Source organism: Poecilia formosa, unplaced genomic scaffold (assembly GCF_000485575.1).
Source record: "Poecilia formosa unplaced genomic scaffold, Poecilia_formosa-5.1.2 Scaffold8, whole genome shotgun sequence".
Lineage (NCBI taxonomy): Eukaryota > Metazoa > Chordata > Actinopteri > Cyprinodontiformes > Poeciliidae > Poecilia > Poecilia formosa.
In genome coordinates this window covers 1,721,737-1,742,713 of record NW_006799947.1, presented here as the reverse complement: position 1 = coordinate 1,742,713, position 20,977 = coordinate 1,721,737, and the positions used below count along the sequence as shown (strand labels likewise).

General features: G+C 39.5%; 1 protein-coding gene across 5 annotated transcripts in view; it reads right to left on the bottom strand.

Moving 5' to 3' along the window:
• daam2 (dishevelled associated activator of morphogenesis 2) overlaps window positions 1–20,977 on the bottom strand; it is a 101,629-nt gene that overhangs the window by 69,240 nt on the left and 11,412 nt on the right. Inside the window, exon 1 of one of the 5 annotated variants that reach the window (XM_016662152.1) lies at window positions 8,685–8,926. The exons of the other annotated variants lie outside the window; for them this stretch is intronic. The gene's annotated coding sequence lies outside the window, so the exon portion shown is untranslated. Of the gene's footprint in view, window positions 1–8,684; window positions 8,927–20,977 lie in introns of those variants that run through there. 5 annotated transcript variants of the gene reach the window in all.

The window sequence follows — 20,977 nt, the reverse complement described above, 5'->3', positions numbered from 1 at the left end:
CCTCCAATCACGTAAATGGGTGTCCCTTTTTGTACAACCTATAAATAGACATGTCAAATGTTGGTCCTGCAGAGACCTATCATTGAAGTGCTAAGTAGATTGAGTCGTCATCATTTATTACTACTCCTACAATGGCTGTGCACCTGTTTACAGAGTTTTTTTTTTTTTTTTTTTTTACATGCACTGAAAATTGGTCACCTTGTACAATAAAAAAAGTGAATATTTAAAAACACGATAACAAATAACACAAAACAAATAAATGCAAAACACCGGCAGCACTTGAGAACTGCTACAGGGCAACCAAATATTTGAGGTTTGACACTACAATATTGGCTCATACTGGACTCCATACTCTTGTTTGAGTTTTCCATAAACCTTTAACAAATTCCGAAAATCATATCAAAAACTCCAAGTATGTTTAGTTTTTGCATCTGCAGTCATTTGTACGACATTTATACATATACAATCTTCCACCTAAACAGCTGCAACAAAGCCTTGCACAGCAAAGGGGAAAAGTTTCCTAACTTTAACTACACCAACTTTCAGCTAGGTTTTGCATTAATTAAATATTAATTTTAATTTGACACACATTTGTTTTTCCTATTTCCCTTCAGTACCTGTCTGAGATCCTATGCATTTAACCTGACTTTACACCAACACACACACTGATGAGAACACAGCAGTCAAGTGGGAGAATTTTATCTCCATGCAATTTTTAACGTAAAAAAATCAATTCCACATATACTGACTGCAAGCACAATGCAAACACAGTATACTATATCAAAACATCTTATTATAAAGCATGTCAACTTAGAACCCAAATATATGCATGTACACACACGTTAGATGTTTTAGTAAAAAATTGCGGAAAAGCCCTGAAGCAAAGCCAGTGTTGTCGCACCTGTTTTGATTCAAGAGAGCTTGAGAAACAGCTAAGCAAGAAGACTGACACAAATGATGGCTGTAAAGGGAGATGCTGCTGCCACTTTGTATTCAGATCTCTACTTCATCTTCTCCTTCCAGTCGTCGGGAAGTAGGTCAGTGGAAGAGAAGGATGAAGGTGCGGCAAAGAATGGGCTGCAGCTCCTGCTTCAACGTTCATTGTATAAAGGAAAACGTGTTCGAAAAGCATTTGTGCCAACTTTCATTCTCTCATTGCCATCTTACACAGACACAGGTACAATGTTTGCAGGAGAAAAATACAAAAAAAAAAAAAAAAAAAAAAAAACACTAACCAAAATCAAGCCACATTTTCAATCTAAACAAATTAGCTCAGAGCAAGTAAACAACAATTTTGCGCATACATTTGGATTTCATTTAAAAAAAGCACATAATTCAGTTAGAATAATTTAACAGAAACTTTGAAACTTTCATTCTCATCTGTCCACACCCTTCGTGAAACAATCTCAAACCAATAGCCATGGAGTTTAAGAGGTTTTTCGACCATATTCTAAGTCGGAGGAAAGTAGAAAGAATGGGAGGAAGAACAAGCAGCAACAATAAAACTGGTAACACAGAGAAATATCAAAACCAACAAGACAGAATGACTGCATTTTTAAGGAGCACTGAATAAAAGATCACAGTTGAGGTTGTGGTTCACATTTATTTATTTTTTTATTTGCACACAATTGTTTTCTGGGTTCGGTTCCACAAATGAGAATCATTCCTGCATGGTGCTAGGCCATGGAAGGAGGAGGAGGAGGAGGAGCAGTCCGGTTTACGTAAGCAGCTGATACCGGGGATGGGGGAACAGTGCCACGCTGGCACAAACATTCAAAATGTAAAGCAGATTAACAGATTTCATGCGTTATCTGGCAACATGGGGATAGAGATTTTAATACATACAAATATGTGACAACATGGCAGTTTCAGCCATTTTCTTTATAAATTAAATAGGAGTGCTAGAACAGGAAAGTTTAACTGTACGAAAATGGATCATGGTTGATGTTAAAATTTGACGAGATAAAAATCAAAAGTGAAACCTGACTGTATTAAACTTGAATTCCAGTCTAGGCCACTTAGAGTAAAAAGAGACCTTAGATTTGAACCATACATGGGAGGAAAATTAGCTGAAAACTGACCTTTAATGTTGAAGTTGAAATTAGGTCTGGTCTTTAACTGGGCCAATATAACACACAGATATGCTTTGATCCAAGCAGGTGTTCTTTCAACAACTCCTTTGTTCTTGACATTTTTCCATACAGGCCAAATTAGTGGAATACAGACCCAACAGCTTGTACCGTCTCTGTCACTTTTTTAGAAGTTTAATTAATTTAATTTCATCCACTTCTAATATACTGAAGACACTACTTCTTCGTATAAAAGTTTGCGGTGGTATCACAACAAAATACGAAAAGGTTTAAAGGGACATGAAGGGGTTAGGAATTATCTGTGTGCTGTCATAATGTGACACTGCTGTGTGAAAGCTGCATGTGTCCTTTGACATGAAAGTGAGCTAGTGACTCGTTAATTGAACATAAAGCAGCTATTCAGCCATGCCTTTGAGCTCAGTGGAGCCATGCCACTTTCTGACCGTCGCTGCCCCAGACTTGCCCCCTCCAAAAAAAAAAGCCCTCCTGCTCTCCCATCCGACTGTCTGTTCAAAGAATGATGGAACAATAACTCAATTAGCCCCCGAAAAAAGAAACGCTGCAAGACAAACCAGCTTGTACACTGGAAGCACAATCCCTCAAAATCTGTGGCCCACCCACAGGCCAACTTCTGAATTGTGTAGTTCATGCACACAACACACGTCTTAGCCTGTTATAGCCCAGCGTTAATCAGTTACATTAGAGCAACATATGTGTAAGCACTAAATCACTCCACCTCCACACAATGCACACATGGAAACATACAAATATGCTGTCTGTTCTTTCTCACAACAAAAGCTAAAAGTCATCTAGTTCATGTGTAACTTCCTCAATTACTTCAGCAGCGTGGGTGGGCAGATTAATCGAGAGAAACTACAACATGCGATTGATCTGAAGCAACTGGCATTACTAATGACAAGATACACCGACCGTCTAAACAATTTAAACGCTAGAGACAAGCAGCACTAAATCCTCAAAATCTAAAGTGCATTCCTGGGTTATGAGTTCAACCACCGCTTCTAGTGAAGAGTCTCAATAGTTAGCATTGAGCTTCAGCCTACACTAACGAATGACCCGAGCTGACAGAAGTGGAAGAAGTGCCATTATTTCACGGTGCATTTGCAAGCGCTGCATTCCTGCGCTCACTTTGAAAGCATGCATTCTGCCTGGGGTTTTCATGTTTTACAGCCAGCACTTTCATGAATCTCTACACAGTTTTCTCATGTGGACTTAGACAATAGGCCAGATGATTGGGTCTTAGTCGTTCTGCAGAGACCTAGCACGGTAGGCAATGGCACTGCAGTTTATTTGCATCTAATCTGTAAGAAAGCCATTCCTTTATCATTTCATTGGCACCATTGTCATCATTGTCATTGTTTTTAATTGAATTTCTGCTTCCTACAAAGCAAACATGCGTATACCAGCATTACACTACTGAAATTCTGCTTTCCAAACCAAATATAAAAATGGTCTCGCATGATTTATTACACGTTTGAAGAAGTAGCATACAAAAATTTATCACAGACTAGCAAAGGCTGTCAGAGCAAAATCAAAGCAACTGCAAATTAAATATCACCCAAAAATGACATCACATGTCACACTGAGCTATGCTGTCTGCATTGACAAGGACTCCCTCCCCTCAGCATGCTAGATGCTTTAAACTGAATGCAAAACAGAACTTTTGATTCCTTCAGCAAACCTGATCTTGGACTTGTCTGGAGCCCTCGGTATTGATATTTTAGTCTTAGGTGGCCAGTTTATTCTTAATTATCAAAAAAGTAATTAATTGATATCAACAGTTGCACACTCCATCTTTTACAAAACGACTGTTTATCTCACACCCTTTATCTCAATACATATGTGTTCTTTAGAAGACCACATCCATAGCAATATGCATGGACAAAAGACATGATTAGACTTAATATTCTACATCACCACCTTCTTTTCCTCTGGTTTAGAGCCACGTGGTCCATACACCGGCATAAATGTTAAGATAAGAAACAGCCTGACAGCATATTTAGTCTAACACACAGGTGTTCTCCAAGGATTCTGGAGGTAGTTGTGATTCTTATGCCTATGCATCTTCCAAGAATTAGAAAAAGGTCAGACCCTTCTATTCTTTTCACTCTCCCCTTTAATTATGCCTGAAAACTTGGTTTCATTCACTGCTTGCATTTTCATTCTATCATTTCTTTTCTGAACTTCAGTCAGTCAGAGAATTTTGCAAGGCAAAGAAAGCTGAGAATCTGTCCAACTTTTGAACTGGGAAAGACACCTATAGACGGTGCCACCAGTGCATAGTCTGTGGCAAGGCTGTCTGGGTTGGAGGCAAAACATGCAGGAAATCTCCTGGTGGAATGCTCCTTCTGAAACAACATGACCCTGAGGGAAAGAGTTTCACATGCTCCAGCCTTTCTTCATCTACCGAGTCGTCTACCAAGGCTAAACAATAGCTGGAGAACAATGTGAAGGGGGATTAGAGCTAAGTCAAAGTCTTAAGACTAGAATGTAAAGCAGGCAGCTTAAGTATGAAAACACATTTAAAGTACTCTCATTTGTATCAGATGACATTATAATTAATTATTTAATAGCTTCAATTGTTAGCATAACCTAACCATTCCCATAATTACTCGAAGGCAAATGTGGTTTTACTAGATTTTTGATGCATGTTGTTCCATTAACAAACAGCCAGTGAAAGGGTAATTTCATTTGAGAATTGTCACACATTTGCACAGTTCTCATTTAAAAAGAGCAATGGAAGAATCTGACAAATGAGAATCCAGACAGATAATGTGTCAATCCTTTCTTTTCTGTAGTGCACAATTTTAAAACTGTAAACTATGTAACCAAAGAAGTTGCAATTAATGTGTGTGGTAGTCCACAGCACCCCAGAAAGGGAGTCCAGGAAAGAAAAAGATCCAGTTCCAGTGTGTTGCTTCAACAGAGCCTTTATGTGAGCTGGATGAATCAGCACAAGCATTCAACCTTCATAAGTGTCTTGCAGAGTCAGTCGGATTAAACAAAGCTCCGATACTGCCGAAAAGTAAAAGTGCAACTGCAGACATTACAAAACGCCATTTCTATATAGAATTTTAAAAGCAGCTCCAAACTACAGCAATATCATTGCACTCCTTTACAACAGCAAAATCTGTTTTTTGATACCGACACCAACTGTACCACAGATCAGATCAGGACATTCCTACTGATACAAGTTTTAGATAAACAGAAAAAGAATGGGATTCAGAAAAGAGAGAGAGAGTGGCTCAAGTTTTATACACCTGTATGTAGCTTTGAGTACTGCAAAACGCTTCTTGCCCCCACTTCTGGCTGAGCTGTGGTGGTTTACTTTCTAAAAGAAGGCTACAAGCAATTTTCACTCACAACTAAAATACATTCAGCTGTTAGGAAATATTTTTGGGCAGTCAGACATTAAAAGTATCACTGGAAATCAATGGGCACCATATCACCAGTGCAATCCAAGCACATAACTGGAGTATGTAAATAGCTTGTTATTTTTGCGTAACTCAATAAAAAGTGGAAGAACAAAATATATTTATTTCAAGAATTTGAACACTAATAATGGGTGTGTGTTTCATTTTTGTTTTGTATAGAGCTATATGATAAAGGCAGTATATTACACAGTTTTATCAGCAGGGGGAATAATTTAATAACTTCTATGTTATGAATAAAAGCAGCAACATTAACTGGGGGGAAAATATCACACAGCTTCATGTTTAGTTGCTGAAAGCTACAGACAGATGACACTACCATATGTATGGACGTGCAACCTTTCTTCTTCATCGATCTAACAACATGCAAATGTAGATGACCCCAACTTCTACATGGATGTATTTTAAAATTATGTAATGCGTTCTTAAATTATAAAGTCTTCTGCAACTGTCACTTGAGTATCCTCAGAGGTCTTATCGGCTGCAACGTCAGCAAAAACACAAGGCGGCGAGGCACGGTAAACCCACTTCACCCGTTAAACGGGAATGCTTCAACTAAAACCTCTGGAAAAAGAGTGGAGGAGATTTTCTTCAATCCTCCAGGGGTGTCATTAAAAGCCATTTCATTTAGTTTGATTCATCAAAAAAAAAAAAAAAAGTCATTTCCTGCTGGAGGGAACATTCATTACTGGGACAGACCACTTGAAACGGCAACCAGGGAAGTTGATGCAGTGCTTCTGCTGATTTTGATGCTTTAACCAAAACAAAATCTTGAAGTTTGAAACAACAGCTGCCCTGCCACTCTCAGGCGAATATTGTAAACATACCGGATGCCTGGATTCAAGCCAAGAACCAGACGAGACACAAGATCTTTGAAGGAAGCAAAGTCAAGCAAGGAAATTGGTAGTGGTTTTCTGAAAAGGTAGTTTTTGCTTTTCCTTAAGAAACATCCTTAAAGACCTTTAGTAGCTGCTGCTTCTTAAATGTGACCTACAAAAGAAGGATTATGTCATCCAAATAGAGAATGTGACTCTGGCAACAACAATGTTAAACTTGGTCCTGGGTGAAGGTTGAACACTGCTGACCCAGTTCTCCACAGGCCATCGGGTGGATCTCTGCCCATCAAAAGGACTGGAGCACTTGCTATTAATATTGGGGCTGAGAGGAAAGTGGACCACACCACATTCCAAAGGCTCCCCAACATTCCCACATATTAACAGGGGTCGGAATGAAATCCAATACTTGGCATCAGTATCCCTCAAACCCCAAAGCACAATCCTGCCGTGTTAAATTGCCGTCTTATTTCATCTTGGAGGAACGCGCCACAGTCACGAGGCCCGACTAAAGATATGTTATTATTTGCGGGGGAAAAAACCTGGCAGGGATACAGCCTCGAAGCCGGTTACCATGACTCTCAGGAGAGAAAGGATGCCGAACTTCCCAGAGACTCAATGTCCTTCCAGCACCCAAGGGTCCTTTCATTCTGAATGAATTGCATTCGAACTCGTTCAAATTACATAGATACTTCTAACTTATGAAAAAATACTTTTAAACTAGAAAATAATATTCAAAAAATCTATGTGCAAGTTTGTTTTTGTACATGCTTTTTCCTATGTTCTCACATCAGTTCCCTGTGGCTTCACTACCTTGCCTTTGTTTGACTTTGAATTCTTTGCACCACGGTCCAAATAGCAACCAATATTCCCTGGGTAAGAGGTTAACAGCTGCAGCATTGAGGACTGGAGGCCTCTGGTTAATGTCTGGAATGCTCCTCTGGGATACATATAGCCAGGCAAAAAGGGACTTATCCCTGAAGTGAGCAGAACGTGCTTTTTCCTAAATAGCCTGCAGTAATGCCGTGCTGAATTGAGGCACTGTACGGAGGAGATATGCTTACACATCACAAGCTGCAGGAACTGTGTCACTGGCACAAATACAATAGCGTCATTTGCACGGAAGTGGGTGACCTTCTAGAGAGGTCTGCGACTTTTTTAAGAAGTCGCAGACTATTCCTGGTCATCCATTCTAACTGATTTGCTGCAAACACAACATAAAAATGATCCTTAAGATCAGATTAAAGCAGCTTCACCAAACATCATCCTGTCGTCTTCATCACCGAATTGCCAGTTGGTTGCGGGAGGTTACCGTTTGTTCACGCTAATCCTGAAAGATCAGTAGTACGTGATGAATTATGAATTGTGTCTTCTGTTTTAATTGTTTAGTTTTAGGTCTTTGTGTCAACACCAACATGAGACAGAAGTGTTCCATTTATGAAAAGGTTTTAATGTATAGTGTGTAAATCCCATGCCTTGCACAGACTGTGATGCAAATATGTTCAGTCCTTTCAGGATATATGGAATGTGTGGCGGCCAGGCTGAATGCTGAGCTGACAACCAGCACCAAAGGCTTTGGCCATGTGATTGATGTGCAATGAGCTACAGATGGATGCCTGAAATAGGCCTTCCTCATCACACGACACATCTCATTCTCCGTTGGTTTTTGACATGCTGAACAATTCGCAGATCTTTTGAACGCAAAAGACAATTTTAGCATCAATCTGTTCCAACTCCTTACAAGATTAACACCGAAAGAAAAACAAAAACAAAACAAACAAACAAACAAAAAAAAAACAAAAAAAACAAACAAAAAAAAACAAGCAGATGACTGAACATTTGCAAAGATTCAGAGAAAATTACTTTCCCTGGAGCAAAACTTCTAGGAAGTATATCTAAAAATAAACCCCAGTGTATCACCAGTCTGCACCAGTAGATTTGGGGGTCCGACAGGAAGTGCTGTCAACACTGCTGAATGCAGAGCTCAAACATTAAAACCACACACACTTCACATCCATGCCTTCATTGTCGTTTTTGACCTGAAGCGTGCCCACAATTTACAACAACGTAAAACATAGAATGTTTATCATGGAAGAACAGAAGCCCTTTGTTGTCCTGCTGCTGCAGTTCTGCAGACCATCTAACTGTTTATTTTATAGCCAGCAGCAGTTCGGTTTTCCCTGGTGGGACTGAGCAAGAGGACAAAATGCACGGACGAACCGCATTAAACATCTTGTATGCAAGAGAGAACAAAGCTTTCCTCTACAGACAGGAAAAGTTATAGGCATCAAAATCAAATAAGTCCTACTTACTCAGTTCACAGACGGTGCACTAAGGGATGAATTTTCTTTTCTTCCCTTTACTACGACTCAAGAAAAAGAACCACTCCACACAGTAAGTTTACAAAAGTGATTCAAAGCACTCCTGCATCTTCTGGATTCAGACCATTTCTTTCAGGTTCCATGTCTGGACTTAGTTTTAAAGGGGTTCTTGTGTTTCCATCCACTTGCGTTCCGAGCTTCTGAGTCGAGCCGTGGATTTCAGCTGACTGAGCTCAAAGCAAAGCGAAGCTGTTGACACTGTCCTCTCCAACTCTCCCCCACCCTCTCCCTCTTTTGATTGCTCATCCCTCCTGCCCTCCCTTTCTGGATTCCAGCGCTAGCATATGACAGCATCCATGTGGATTTCAGTAACAAGGTGATAGACTTTCTGTGGCAATACATGCATGGAAGTACAGTACAGATGTGAGGCCAGGGGAGAAAGTGAGACAAGAGGAAATGACCCTCGGTGGTTCGCATTTCCCACAATGCATCCAATCGCAACTCCACCCGAGACATTCCTTCTCTGAGGGAACAGAAAGGCAAGACCAAGACATACCACAAGAGTTGCCCAAAGGAAAGCCACCTTCCTGTTTGTTGGAATCTCGTTGTTAGCACAACAGCACAAAACATATCAACATGGCATTTTTAATTAGAAGCAACAGCTGTGACCCAACCAGGAAACAGATTTTCCTGAGATCCAATCAGTGTTCAATGAGAAGGCAAGACGTTGAGATGGCATGCTAGATAGTGATAAAGATAAAAAAAGAAAAGAAAAGGAAAAACTCAGCTGGCTTTGTCAAGTTCACAGCATTAACTCAGTCTAATGCTATGCACGGAATTGCAGGGGGGAGGGTCATGTCATAGACACGTCTGAGAAGCAGAGGTCAAGCCAGGATAAAAGTGAGAGGTTAGTGGGAGCAAAGATCAACACCAAAAATTCCCAACTGCACTAGTTAGGACTGACAGCATTCTGCGCATTGCCCCCGAAAAACCTAGAGCCGTCCAGCTTTAAAAGGCCATGTAAACAGGACTGGAAAACAAAGCATTATGAACTTTTGAACTAAATATAAAAACCAAGAACCGTGTTAAAGCCTGTGTTTTGGTATAATGCCAAGAGGAAGCATGCGACCCCCTTAAATGCATTCATTTATTTATTTTATTTTATCACAAAAATGTTTCAGGTCAAACAAATTTCAAAATCAGACAAATATAAGCTCAGTAAATACATATTATGTTTTCCACAAGTAAGAAAAGTACAGTTACATATGGAAGGTCCACATCTCGTTATATCTGGTTTAAAGTAAAAAAATAAAATAAAAAATGAAAAAAGACGTCAGACAATGTCCTGGTAGTGTGATAATCTGGATGACTTGCCAGAATTGATAAAACAATGAATTCTGCTCTATACCAGAAAATGCTGTAAGAAATTGTACAGTTTGTGATATTAAGCACAATGGCACTTAGTTTATTCAGTAAGGCAATAATCCAAATCACTCTTTAAAGTTCCCTTTGAGTGGCTACAAACGTAAAAACTTGAAATGGCCTAGTCAAAGTCTGTACATAAATTGAATTCAGATGCTGTGGCATGACCTCAAATAGCCTGGTTATGATAAAAAAAAAATAAAAAAAAAACTTCTAATGGAGCTGAACTAATGCTACAAAAATACCTCCACAGTGCGTACAAGGCTGATTACCAGTTATTTCAAATGCTAAATGGCAGCTATTGCCGCCAACCATGACACAACCAGTTATTAGGTTTATGGGCCAATTACTTTTCACATAGGGCCAGGTTGGTTTGGACAGCATCATTTCCATAGTAAATAAAATCATCACTTGAAAACAGCTTTATATACACATTTTCCTTGGGTTATCTTTTCTGATGCAAAAAAAAGAAGAATTTATTGAGGATGTACATTTCCTTTGAGGTTACAAATGAGAAAACATTTGTAAACTGAACTTCAGAAAAAAAGGACCACCTGCTTTTTACACTCCCTTATTCCTTCAGTGATTAATAAATAAACATTTTACTAATAGGCTTAAGCGAAACACAATTAGATTAAATACTCAAATGTGATTAGAGTCAGATTATTATGCTTTAATCTCTATGTGCAGCTTTTCTTTTCAGATTACATATTATATTTTATGAAGAAAATGCATCTTAAGCTACCCCAGCATGTGGCATGACACAGAACTGAATACCTACAAAAGGTAAGGTCTTGTTTGCTTAATTCTCTGCTAATTTACGCAGAAAGGCAGTTTTCTTTCTAGAATCCTCCTTCTGTCTTTTCTGACTTTACTTTAAACACCACAGCGATACTGAAAAAAACCATTTATCACATTCAGCGCTTTGCAACAACGTCCCGTACAGAAAAGTGGTATGTTAGCAAGTAGATATGATCCATTCGCTGACTGAAAAAAAGAAGAAAAAAAAAAAGCATGTCATTTTTAGTTTTCAGTAAACCACAACCAATCAATATTTGCCCATTTGGCAACCAATAATTGAGCATATAAAAACTCCAGCTCCAGTCGCCAGTCAATTTGTCAGTGGATCTCCATTGATTACTTTGGCTTTTCAAAAATAACACTGCAAATGTATTACTTGAAAGATGCTGTATAACAGAATCTATCGCTAAAATAACAACAACAGATATCGGTTCTGTTTGACACAAAGATGAATTGTCACACACAAAGTGGAGACATTTATAAGCAAAGGGAATGTGGAGGAAAAATAGGTGATTATAATACAATTTTTTCTTTTTGTTTCTTTTTTTCTCTCAGTGGACACAAGACAGATGACACCAAGTCAAAGGCAGTAATGCCTGAGTCCATTCCTAAGCAAGCCCTTGGGATGTATCCATTAACCCAGCAAGGAGAAGCAGGCTTATCTCCGAGACGTCCACTTCCGCTCCTGCGATTCCCCTCTCTCTTTCACAGCTGCATCACTTCCATTTTCTCTCCAGGGTTACCTCACTATCCTCAAACCTCCGAAGGATACTCCTAGGAAGCCCCCTCCCAGGAATAGGCTAAGCTCCAGCTCCAGTCTGGCTAAGTGCACTTGGACTACTCCTGTATCATCCATCAAAACCTGGTAATTGAGGCAAATGGAGCCAGTTTCACATGCTTGAGATAAGTATCATACCCCCCATCCCACCACATTATAAGCCCATCTGCTCTATTATTTTTTGAGGACATGCTTGGGTTTATTTTTCCTACTCAGCGCTCATCTATATTTCCATATTGTCACTTGAAGTCAAGTGGAGAAAACAGAATATGACTTCATTCAAAAATATGACGGTGATTCAGAAACAGGTTTTCTGGTAAAGACTGGCATAGCCTATTGCTTTAAGCCACTCAATCAGCTGCACTAGAGTGATCAAACTTGATAGTCTGCATAGTCTGCAAAGAAACAGCCGTTAAGTTCCAGAGAAGTTGGCATTTCGTCCAAGCTCCTCGTTGAAGAGAAGCTTCAAATTCTCCTCCAAGCCAGCCGCTCTCAGAGCCAACATGGCATGCAGTCATGTTTCACAACATGCCACTCCTCGCAGTATTATTTAGGGTTCCTCTGGACCAGCCAGCTCTTCATTTAAGTTTGTTTTGTTTAAGCCAGGAATTCCTCACGGCAGCACTTTGCACACAACCAACCCGTTCACGCCCGCGCAGAGATAAATTGCCACCGAGAAAAGTACCACTGCTGTCACAAAGCCTGAACTCTTGACAGTGTAAATGTGAGGGCACATCCTGTGTACATGGACTAATTGTATGCTAGCTATAAATCACAATTGCTGGAAGCTCCATCCCATCCATCTTTATAAAGTAATCACAGCAAGGCAGCAAACAATAAATCCAAACGTAATGACCATATCCTTATGGTGACTCTTCACACTCCGCAAGTACTTACTCTTATTCTCTACTTTTGACTTCAGTCTCTCATAACGTTCCATATAGAACTGTAAGACCAAGGGAACCTACATTTAACTTCAAGCCCAAGATTACTTATCATAAACACATTTTCTTTTTTTTGCTAAAAGTAATGGGCATTTGAAGGGTTCCTTTGTCGAGGAGGCAGACTGAGTCAGGTCAAAGATCATCCAACCGCCAGCTCCCACAGTACGTCTTGTGTCTGTGTGGATGTGTGCCAGCTAAATGCTGTTATGTTTGGACAATGGCTCAGCTTTCCGCAGACTGATTCATGATAGCCTCATCATGTTAACCGATGATGTAATGCTTTGATCGCTGGCCATGAAGGGCATCAGTATTAGTCTTTGATTGACCGTGCAATGATTTCATTCAGTTTAGCAGTGATAATAAAACGGCTGTATTCAGATTTCTGGTTTTCCCCTTTCCAGTGTGATAGATCAGTTTTTAAGCCACCGTGAAGGGTAATTGCTCTCACACAAAGAGGGCAGCAGCTGAACAATACCAATGCTTTGTTGGTAGACCAAGGGTTTATATATTTCAAAAGATCTTTAAAAAAAAGAAAAAAAAAAGAATTACTGTTGTGTGCTTTTGCGCCAAAGAATAAGCAAGCAAAACTCACTGGTTCTGCAGCAAAAACCAAAACTGGACGTTTCAGACATGCTTGCAAGAACACAAAAATGTTCACTATATACTTTAAGGCAAAGTATTAGTTGTGAAACATGTAAAATGAGTTAAAATCCAATAATACTAGCATGGACTGCAGCACGTTCAAGCTTTTGTGAGATGGCTGGCTGGATAGAAAATATTCCAAACTCCATTTTATTTTTTGTACTGCTTATGCGGTCTGGGGAAAATATCTAGAGACTCCATACATATCCAGACCTACCCAGGTCGCATATGGAACCCTGTTAGCTGACTTTTTATTTTCATTTTTTTTTTTTGCCAAATTAATTAAACAGTTGATGAGTCAGAACATTTTAAGACAGAAGTCTTAATGAGACAGGAACTGTAAGAGCGTTTTCAGATATAAAACAATCACGCTGTTAAGCATTGCACATTAAAAGTATAACAATGTGAATATTCAAGCTTGGAAGCCATCTGTTGGGAGTTTTAACATGTAATAGTGAATTTTAAATACAGAATGGAACCTTTAAAAGTGGATACAGTTTCTTCATAATAGGCAACACCTTAAGGAGTTCGAAATATGAGATGTTAGGTACAAAGGGTCCGCATGAAAACCATACCTCCTATACAACGACTTATTTCACAGCTCCCCTTTGGCCACTATAACCCAGGTGTGTTCACTATGAAGAGAAGAACAGTGACTGACAGTATAGTAATGTAAAAAACTGAAGACTTTGCTCTTTTTCCAGATGCTTTCATTAAAAAAAAAAAATCATTATTAATTTGGCAGCATGAGGTCTTCAATTTATTAAGGAACCAATTTCAGCTGTGCAACTGACACTGTAATTTCTAACATTTACTTACAGAATATGACCGTCCAAATCCCGACACCAGTCTGAACCCAAGTTTAAAGTTTAAATCTACCTTCCAACTGCAATAATAATAATAATAATGTCTGTTCTTAGAACTGATCCGAAGCTTCATAAATCAAGGCATCATCACAGGTTCATGTGTGGTGAAGAATGTCTGGGAAGGGTGACAAAAATGTTTAGATCTGTTTTCAACACTGGAGATAAAATATCTGCCCACGGCTCTGTGCGAGACCAGCACTCTGGGTCAAGACTGTCACAGAATCTCAATAAAACGAGGAGTCATGCCCTACAAACAGGTGTGTCTGCATTCATGGCCCTTCCCTCCCCCTTCTTCCCTGACCCCTGTGCTCTAGTTATTGGTGTGAAACTCTTAAAAGGCCAGCAACTTCAGCAGTGGAGCAAACAACCAAGGTCAACTTTCTTTAGATCCCAAAAGCAGAGTTATAATTGTTGAATTAAAGAATAAGAGTAAGAAAAAGCACACAACATAAATAAAAAAAAAACTGAAAATGCATTACTAATCTCAAAAATGCATTCTGAAAAAGAGAATTTGTCAGTCGACACCAAAAGAAAAGTATTCAGACAAATACAGGGAACTTTCATCTGGATCAGTGGACAAATCAGCATACAAAGATTACAATAACAGGAGTCCTTCAAATTTCTAACATTTGCAGTTTTTACCACGATGTGCAAAAGTTGTTTTGCATTTCAGAGTCAAAACAACTTTAAGCTTCATTTCTTTATTGAGCTAAACCGTGCAAGAACATTTAGAGATGACAGAATAGCAATCTTAGTAGCCTGTAATTATATTTCTGGATTTTGTTTAGAAGCTATGTATGTAAAATTGACTTTAGTAGTTTTAATTTTAAGTTACTTGTTCTAAAGTTTAATTGCACATTATACAACATTGACTACTTAACTAAGATTAATAGCTAGGACAAACATTTGCAGCAACAAAAAACACTTTTCAAAAATGACACTCTTGTTCTCAATAAGCAACAGGTCCAATCAAACCCAAAGAGACTCGTGATGAAAATAAGCATAAAGTTAACTTATTGTTCCATGGTGCCCTTCTTTTTTATGTGTTGTAATGCTAGGAATGATAGATGGGTGTTGCACTTTGCTGGAGTGAATCTCTTGAGCTCTCTTGGGATGTCAGAAGAATAACAAACACTTCCTGTTTATCTCTGCACTTGGTTGGAACAGTCTGTTCTGATCTACTGCTCATTCCAACCATGATTCTGTAGTTATTACTTATGGGTGCAAAGGAGAGCATGACAATATGTCATCTGAGAAGAAGGGCACAAAGAGCAAACTTAAGAACTGAACGTGGAATGCCCATTGTCTGCTTCCTCCAGCGCCAGCAATTTTGTTTTGCAAAATGAACTACATACTCATAAATAAAATGGATTTTAACTGTTGACAAACACATGTTGCCACATTTCAGCTGACCTTTGTCTTGACAACATCACTCAAAAACAGTGAGTCCATCTGCAAAGCTGCCTCACAAACAGAGGGAAAGGTCAGACATCAAATGCTAAATTTAGCTGAGGGGCTCCCTGGTCATCATCTACCAGCTTATTATGTACATATGTAGGTATCAAACTGTTGTCTGCTGAGTCAACACATCCTCCAGTGGTTACATGGAGAGACAAAGAGGTTTGCGAGATGCTTAAGTTTCAGGACTAGGTCAGAACTACTCCAGTGCCTTAAGCTGATAAGCAAAGTCAGCCCTGCCTGCAGGAAGCTATCAGACTTGTATGTACACAGACGGAATGAGTGTTGATTACACCCAACTTGAACTGATAAGAGCCGCAATCTTAATTAGTGACTCCATTCTTTTCCATATGTGTCACTGATGTTAGAGGGATATCAACACCACAAATTTTCCCAGCTTTTAAAATTGCCACTGGGCTACAGAGCTGCAGCATTTAGACAGATTTCAGAAAAATTGCCATGCTGTCGAGTTCAAATTGTTGATCCACAACCAATATTCAGGCAATGGAAATTAATTCAAGAAGTGGATGATGAATCTATAAACATATTCATAAATAGAGATTTGTGTTACAAATCATGACTTCTAGTCAGTTTTCTTCATTTGCTAAGTTGTACCCTGACCATACGATTGGCCCCAGCTACAGTGCTTGAAGCATTTTCATACCCCCTGAACATTATCCCTTTGTGAGAAAAGAACCATAATCTTTAAAGTTAGTTTATTGCAATTTATCATGATAGAGCAAAATAAATCTGCCTGTAATCGTAACATAGAAGTAAGACAAGGTTCACAAAATATTTAACCAATTAAAATCTATCAATGTTGTCTAGAAGCAACAGTCTCTGCAAGTCTTTTAGGGAATGTTTCTAACAGCTTAGCACATCCTTCTTCGTAAAATAGCCAAATCTGAGTCTGATTGGAATGAGAACACCAATTTCCAAGTTTTCCACAGATTCTTAATTGTATTTGTACTGCGGTGGCTTGAGAGCCTTGGGTTTGGCATATTTGTTCATCACTATAATGTGGTGTTTGGGTTAACTTATTACAGTTGCATCTGAGAGGTGGGTTTGCCAGACATGAAGGTAGCTTCCATACAGCGCTTTAGGACTCGCTCGTCTTTTTCTCTTTCTGGGAAGCTGGCTTTCCAAATGGGTAATGTTTCTAGTTACACCTCTTTTTTTTCATTTCTGTGTCATTCAATCTTACCAGTAAGTCAGGCAGAATGCATTTTCTTTTCACAGTGAACTGTTTTTGGACAGCAATAAATTTGAGCAAGTTAATCTTTGTCTGTGGAGTCTCCTATTTTGTTGCCAACTATGAGCCAAGTTGGTAACAGTATGGGTTATAATCATGTTGGAGTCTAGACTGTAGACTTTTGCAATAGTTTTCTAGTTCCATCCATCTACCTATGAAACGTGACCCGCTTTCTGTCCCCGTCGATGAAAGAATCTTCACCAGCCAAAAAAAATAGATCAGACCAGACCTTCTTCTAGGGGTTTGAAGTATCCCCTGCATGGGTTGTCTTGCCGCTGGTTTTGTTTTAACACTGTCTCCCTTTTTGCCATTCTACCATATAGATCAGAGTTGTGAGTGCACAACTAGTTGTCTTGTCAACAGATTCTTCCACCTACGCTGTGGATCACAGCTCCTCCAAGCATATCGTGGCTTTACAGTTTTTAAATGTAATATTTCCTAGCTCAAAACCTCATTTTGTCCAGTTGACTTTAATAAAATATGACAGGATATGGCCCCTGATCACACTAAAATAACTTTGAGCAGCCTCCTGCAAGTACAAATCAACTATAGGCCTCGCATAACCACAGCTGCTAACAGCAGACTATTAGTGGATTGTTGAAAATTTCTTGAAATTGTTGGTTGCCAAAGCAAGTACCAAATAAACATTGGAATATGAAAAGCCTGGTGGTTAGTGGCTCCTTTTGGACCTGACATTTTTGGTAGGAAACAACCCGAAATACAAATGCACAGAATGTTCCAAGGAAGTAACACAGCCAGCACCTGAGAACCTCGCATTTACTTTCACCCTTAAATAAAATTATGCTCTAATTTTCTTTGGTTATAAACAGCAATTAGGACACAACTCTTAAAAAGCTACAACATAAACACAGAAATCACAGTAATCCTATAGGCATGCGTGTTTATGTGAACGAGGATGACTAAATAAACAGACGGAAGTGTGGGAGCACAGATTCAGCCTTCTCGCTGTTGTGTGCTTAAGAGAGACAATATAAATATATTCAGTATCACTCCACGCCGCGCGGAGTGTTGCTAGAGAGCAGAGGTGGAAGGGGAGGTGTCGCTTAGGGATCCATCGAGCACCACTCACCCACGCGAGTGGTAAACGACTGCGTTGATTAAAGCCAGCTGGGCTCCAAGTGGGCTCCTTAGACTGGAAACCAGTGGCACGTGGCTTGGAAATCCATCTGCTTTCTTAATGACACACACTGACATGCCCATACAACATGTTTGTTCATTTTCCATTGCTAAAAGTGTATATATATAAAAAAACAAAACGCCCCACAAAAAAAAAAAAACACCCAAACACCCGCAACGCTTGTGAAATGAAGCTCCCAAACAAGTCTCTCCATCACAAGGGTGATGGTTGGTGGAGTTCAAATCAAACCATGGTGGCAAAACAAACACATCCTCAAATCAGGATTTTCCACAGACTGGCTGCAGAAACAGACCTCGTATCCACACTGAGTACTGTAAAACACAAAGACTAAACTTAGACAGCGATGCGGTCTGAAAATGTGCAGGCCTTTAGTCATTTGAAATACAACAGATTGTCAGCTCAGCAGGAGCACGATGACAAGAGGTTTAGTTAAAAGAAGAGGAAAAAAAAAAGGAGAACTTTGACCAGTGCACGCATTTTTATCTCAAAAATGTTTTTAAGCATGTGAGAAATTGAAAGTTTTGGCCATTTTTGTGCAAAAACGTGCTTGCCTTGTATTTGTTTTGTTGGTTTTCACACATGTGACCATCCTCCTGCAAAATGTAGAGGACAGAAGAGAGCTGTGTGGTAAAACTTCAGACCAATTCTTTAAACAGAGTTGCATTTATTTTGTAGGAATGACATCAACGAAGTAATATCTTTCTTTCGTGTTATTAGATAAAACAGTGAAATTGTAGCATACAATCTCAAGGTCCAACAAAAGGATTTACTCAATCACACACAGAGTGTAGACTTAAAAAAATGTTTTCATGTCCATTGTCTGGACAAGAACAAGTTACAAGCAAAGAATGTTTCTAACAATATGAGCAGCTATTTTTTTTTAAACTTCAACAGAATGACAACCTGCTCAAAAACCTTGGCCTCGTACTCCAAATCTGAGTTAATCACATCTCCTCTGGCAGAGACCTGTCAACACACATTGTCCCGATTACATGCCGTTTAAGCTAAATGACCAGGTCCTAAAGCTGTGTCCCGGTACAAACTGCAACAAAAATGTGGGTCAGCAATTTTCCCCCCCCCACTGCTCTTCCTCTCTCTCTGCATCTTGGTTTCCTTCCCAGAACAATGAGTCTGACTTTTCTCTTTCCCTCCCACAGCAGTAGGATTGTAGTGGGAAGGGGAACTATTAGGAACACAAAGTAACTGTGGCGCATACAATTCCCCTCCGGAATGCTTTGGAGGATGTAATATAAGACCTCAGTGACCTTCTGACACATTTCAAAGCAGCCTTTTCAAAAAGCACCAGCATCGATTTCTGACATTTGGATGGTGGAGCAATGGTGGTGGTTTGGCGGGGATGGGGAGGGGGATTGCTGGTGCTCCTCACCTGTCACCATGTTTCATTTGGAGATTATTTGAAATGCTGTGCTCATCTCTGCATACATGTTCTAGTTATGAGATGGGAATAAAGAAGGAATAAAATCTTAGTAAAGTGGAACTGCACATTACTGGCTTGTAAGCAGATTTTTTTTTTTTCCTCCCTTCATTCCCCATCAAAGATAAAATCACGCAGAACACAAATCGGGAGCTACGTCTTCTCTTTCAACAGATCTTGGATGAAATCTAACAAAAGTAAAGCCAGGATGGTAAGAATGTGTTTTTCATTTTCATATGTGAATGTCTGAATTAAGTAGACGCAAAAATTATGATGGATTGTTGAAAATTTCCAACATTTCAACAACATAACCACCTCTTATTTCAATTCTGTCTCCACAAACCCCTTTCATCCTTTCCCAAACACTTATAAAATCAGTATGAGTGGTTCAGACCTCAAAGATTTCATTTCTCAGCCTTGTTGGAAAAAAAAGAAGAAGAAAAAAAGAAAAGGGTAAAATCAAAGCAAAATTAAACGAGGCTTCAGTTTGCTGATGTGGTCCTTGCGCTCTGTGGCGGCGAGTTAGAGATAAGGAATGCACAAAACTTCCTGCACTGGGTTCGCCAGACCTCGGACGGTTTACGTGCCGCGGCCGATCGCCATGTCAACCTGGCAGCAAATTGGGGCTGTGGAGGGGAGTTGTAATGATGCAAGGAAAGGACAGACAGAAAGGAACAGGGTAAAAGGTTTTAAACACAGAACAGTCCTTCTGCCAAAACAAGGTTGCTATCAAAATATGTATTGCCTAAACTTCTGGATCTGCATGCTGAATTTACCAAAATAAAACTGCAATTTTATTATTGAAATTCTGACTGGATTTCCCTTAATAATAATAATAATAATAATAATAATAATAATAATAAGAAAAAGAAGAAGAAGAAGAAGAAGAAGAAGAATTTATGTTATGTTTATATGGCAGCTGATCTCCATCCTCGGTCGGTCTGCTATTTAACTGCCTATTCTAAGGATTCTGCTTGTCAGCATAATAGAGGAGGTGGAAAGACACAGAGTGGGCAGGGGTAGACATGTTAGTGGATGGATGCAGCAGTATTTGCACAGTGTCTGAACCCAGGGTCTAGTTTGTCTGCCTAATACCTTTAATCCACCCCCACTGCCACCATAAATCCCAGCGGATGACGTTGAGGAAAGCCAGGCGGCATCACTACCCTGACCTTCTGTCACCCCTATTTGCCCCTCCAATGATCACAATATCGTTTGGCCTGAAATATCTCTGTGACTTCTGGACAATGGGACGTTAGTGGGGTGAAAACTGAGATGATGGAGGGAGTGTGAACATCAAATGGTTTTTAAACAATGGATCACTGCCTGAAGGAGCACACCGGCCTGGACATAAAAAAAAAAAAGAGCTATTAAGTTAAGCTGTTGAAAAAGATATCAACCTCCTGCACTGTTAATCCAGACCAGTTCCTACATTTAATGCATGCCTGCTGGTTTGGCGCACACACAGGAGGTTAACTGTTCATCTCACCATTTTCTTCTACTTTTCATTGACTAGAATTTCTTACA